Source organism: Triticum dicoccoides, chromosome 7A (assembly GCF_002162155.2).
Source record: "Triticum dicoccoides isolate Atlit2015 ecotype Zavitan chromosome 7A, WEW_v2.0, whole genome shotgun sequence".
NCBI classification, from domain to species: Eukaryota; Viridiplantae; Streptophyta; class Magnoliopsida; order Poales; family Poaceae; genus Triticum; species Triticum dicoccoides.
The window spans coordinates 366,650,942-366,655,880 of NC_041392.1; positions in this window are offsets into that span (position 1 = coordinate 366,650,942).

Sequence of the window (4,939 nt, forward strand, 5' to 3'; positions counted from 1 at the left end):
TATATATATATATATATATATATATATATATATATATATATATATATATATATATATATATATATATATATATATATATATATCTTAAAACGGCCGCACAGGAGGTGTTCCCAATACTTGGAGGCACAAGTATAAAAAAGGCCACTACAGTTTATCAAAATATTACTTTATAATTACATATGCTATCATAACATAGCATCTTTCGGGCACTGCGTCTCTATTACACGAGCGCCATCAAGAACTTCCTGAAAATAGTGCTCGGAGGGTACTCGGCTTTTGTCCAAATCTTGGGACGCAACAACGGTGGTCTCCATCTCTGCCCAGTATGTCTTAACACGGGCAAGAGCCATCCTAGCGCCCTCTATGCATGCTGACCTCTTCATTGCATTTATACGCGGCACCGCGTCAAGGAATTGCTGCACCAAGCTGAAATAACTCTTCGGCTCCGATCTCCCCGGCCACAGGTGACCCATGACGTACTTCATGGCGAGTCCAGACAACCTATTCAGTTCGGCCCATTGAGCCAAACGATCATCCACTGCCAGTGGACGCTCTGGATTGTGAAACTGCGACCAGAAAAGCTTTTCCATTTCGTGATCTTTCTGATCTCGAAAGTGTTCGGTCGCATCAGCAGCACTCGCTGCCAAGTCCAGATAGGTATCCTCCACACTCCACATCCGGTCCAACGGAGCAAACTTCGGATCACAAAATTTCCTTCGCAGCATAAAGGGCTTTCCAGCCGCAATCTATTCGGCCTGACGCAGCTCCTCCTTCGCAGCTCTCATCGCACAGCGCGCGTCCTTGGCATTGGCAACGGCCTTCTCTAAGTCCGTCTGTTTCGCCTGGTCTTCTTTTTCAAGAAGTCTGCAACGGTCTGTAGCGCTTTTTAACTTTTCGGCCATCTCTTCTTTGCTTCGACAATGAGCAGCATGTTCGGCTCTTAGCTCTTCAAGGGCTTTCCTGGTGGCCGCATCACTTTTGCTGGCTTGTTCTTTAGCTCGGGCAAGTTCTGCCCTAAGACTCTCCATGGCGGCCGCACCATCTGCGTCAAGCACACACATCATAAGACACAGGCATAAAATTGTTCTTACCTGATGCCGCCCGAGGAATTACATACCTTGAGCCTCATCAAGCCACTTATCGACAAGCGTGATGTCGGCATCTGCCACGTCCAGTTGTCGCTTTAGTTCGGCAAAATCGTCAGTTCGGCTTGATTCCGGACACCCTGCCGCCTACATTCAAAGGCGACATCTTAGACCTGGGATTATGATCCTCCGCATGCCGTCATTTCTTGACGACGCGCAGAGTCTCAGGGGCTACTATCTACACAGGGCGCATCTTATTCATGCGCAACTGACAAAAGTATACATTATCTAATGTACCTTGAAACCCGTCAGTAAACTTTTGACGGCCTCATACAATCCGCTCTCTACGGATGAAATCCTTTCAATCACCGTGCCCATCAATGCGCGGTGCTCCTCTGAGATAGAAGCTCGCCCAAGCAGAATCTTTAGCTCCTCCGGCCGAGCACCAGACGGTGTCGGGTTCGTCCCATGACCTCTTTCGAAGGCCGAACGCGGAGAACCTCGGGGGGGGGGGGCGCATAGCCACCTTCCGCCCCTGCCGGATTTGGAGAAACCCTCCGCGACGACACCTCAGGGTCGCCCGCCTCGCTAGGCGGCACGGCAGGGGGAGGCGTCCCGCTCTCCATCATCTCCAGAAGGAGATCCCCCGAAGACGAGCTCTGCTGAGAAGGGCTGAGGTCCGAGCTACAAGATAAAGGTTTGGTTAATCTTCTCAGATATAAATCAAGGACTTCCCTCATCCCTCAAAAGGAAAATCTTTTCTCCACTTACGGCTCACTAGAGGGCTGATCCCCTTGAGGGCGTAGTCCGGCCGAGGAACTCCCCGGCGTCGGACCCTCTGACCAGGATTTTCTCCCCCGTTTCGAGGCCATGGTTTCCGGGTCGTCAGAGGCGGCTCTCTTCTTCCCCTTAGGAGAGGAATTGTCGGTTCCTCCCTTCGGAGAAGCCTCCTTCGAGGAGGCCATAGCTTCCTTGTCCTCTCCCTCCAAAGGCATTATCTCCAGCATCCTGACCAGCACGGGATTCGGCCTGGTTTCAGGAAGGGGAGCTAGACACCTGATCAGCTTCGCCTTTGCTATCCACTCCTGTTTAAAAGGACGGCTCTTTTAGGGGCAAGTTTATGACAATTATACGGATAGGAGGTCCGGGCACAAGGTTGCTTACTTGAGTATCCGGGCGATTGCAGCTTAGGCCTGCGTCCTCAGTTAAATCCGGACACATCTCTTGTGATTCGAAGAACAGTCTATACATCTCCGCGGGCGTTGCACCCATAAAGTTCTGGAGAGCTCGCGGTCCCTCTGGATTAAACTCCCATAGGCGAAGGGGGCGACGTTTGCCAGGCAATATTCGGCGAATCAACATGACCTGTGTCACCTTGACCAAGCTGAGGTCTCCTTCCAAGAGATCCTTAATTTGGCCCTGTAACAGGGGCACGTCTTTGGGCAAACCCCAATCGAACCCTCTGTTAACCCATAACGCTAGCCGTGGTGGGGGACCCGAGCGAAAGGCAGGAAGCGCCACCCACTTGGAGCTCCGGGGAGCGATGATATAAAACCACTCTCGTTGCCACAAGCCTAGCTCCTCTTGAAAAGAGCCCTCGGGCCATGGAGCATCAGCATTTTTGCTTATAACAGCGCCTCCACACTCTGCGTGATGTCCCTTGATCATCTTCGGCTCCACTTTGAAAGTCTTGAGCCATAATCCGAAGTGAGGGGTAACACGGAGGAACGCTTCGCATACAACGATAAACGAGGAGATATGGAGGATGGACTCCGGAGCTAAGTCGTGGAATTCCAGCCCGTAATAAAACAGCAGTCCCCACACAAAGGGGTCCATCGGGAAGCCTAACCCCCGAAGGAAGTGAGACACGAACACTACGCTCTCACCGGGCTGGGGACTGGGGATAGCCTGCCTTTGAGCAGGCAACCTGTGCGAAATTTCGGCGGTCAAGAACTTAGCCTCTCTCAACTTTAGCACGTCCTCCTCCGTGACGGAGGAGGGCATCCATCGGCCTTGAAGGTCGGAACCGGACATTGTCGAAGGTCTGAGGCGCCCGGAATCTGGAGCCTAGGGTGTTGGAACTCGAGGCAACGGGCGAACTTGTTTTGGGATTGGAGAAAAGGAGTAAGGCCCTGGTCTCTTTATAAGAGGTTGAATACCAGGAGCCCTCCTCGTAACCATTTGGGAATCGCCTTTAATCGAGAAAACATGCTAACGGGCATGATTGGGTTACCCACGTCCTTATTGATGAGAATCCCGTAAAAGGGGGGCACACGATCTCTGCTTTGACAAGACGTGCCAAGGAAACCGCCTCGCAAAACACGCTGAGGTGGAAAAGTGAAAACAATTCGAGTGAAGGACTTGGCTGTAGTGTGATGACGCACTGCGGAATACGTCAGCTGATTTGATTTGTGTTAATATTATTCTCTCTATGGCAATATGTGGAAGCTTATTTTGCAGAGCCGGACACTACTCTTGGTGTTTACAATCTTCTATGAAGGACTTGGAGGAGGAACCCGCCTTGCAATGCCGAAGACAATTTGCACGCCGGACTCGTCGTCATTGAAGCCTGGTTCAGGGGCTACTGAGGGAGTCCTGGATTAGGGGGTGTTCCGGTAGCCGTACTATACCTTCAGCCGGACTACAGGACTATGAAGATACAAGATTGAAGACTTCGTCCCGTGTCCGGATGGGACTTCCCTTGGCGTGGAAGGCAAGCTTGGCAATGCGGATATTCAAGATCTCCTATCATTGTAACCGACTCTATGTAACCCTAACCCTATCCGATGTCTATATAAACCGGAGGGTTGTAGTCCGTAGGCAATCAACTCCATATACAACCATCATACCATAGGCTAGCTTCTAGGGTTTAGCCTCCTTGATCTTGTGGTAGATCTACTCTTGTACTACCTATATCATCAATATTAATCAAGCAGGACGTAGGGTTTTACCTCCATCAAGAGGGCCCGAACCTGGGTAAAACATCGTGTTCCTTGCCTCCTGTTACCATCCGGCCTAGACGCATAGTTCGGGACCCACTACCCGAGATCCGCCGGTTTTGACACCGACACCTATGCTTCACGGCAATTACACCCACATGAGGAAAATTATCCCACACATGATCTAGAGCTTGCAGCTGTAGTCCATGCACTTAAAACTTGGCGACATTACCTCCTCGGTAATCGTTGCGAGATCTTCACCGATCACCAAAGTTTGAAATATATCTTCAGCCAACCGGATTTGAATCTTAGGAAACGATGTTGAGTCGAGTTGATCTCGGATTACGACTTAGGAATAACTTACACCCCGGGCAAAGCCAATGTCATGGCTGATGCGCTAAGTCGTAAATCTTATTGTAACAACCTGATGTTACAACAAAGTCAACCACTTCTCCATGAGGAATTTCGTAAGCTTAATCTTCACATTGTTCCTCGAGGATTCCTATCCACCGTGGTGGCGAAGCCTAACCTTACGGATCAAATCATAACTGCCCAGAAATGTGATAAGGGCATATCACTTCTAGAATCAGCTAGTTTGCCATCTGCCAGTTCTTTGTTGTCCGCTAGCGGACGACAAAGAAGCTCTTTGCCATCAGCTTCCAAAAAGCAGACGGCAAAGAACTGGCTGATGGCAAAGACCAAGTTTGCCATCAGCCAGTTCTTTGCTGTCTGCTAGCGGACGGCAAAGATTCTTTGTCGTCGGCTAGCGGACGGCAAAGAGGGAGGGGCCCCACTGACGAGCTGCAAAAAAAAACCTAACGGGCCCGCGGACGGCAAAGAGCAAGATGGCGGACGGCAAATGGTGGCGGACGGCAAAGAGGGAGGCCCCACGTAACGTTAACGGGGCCGCGCCCC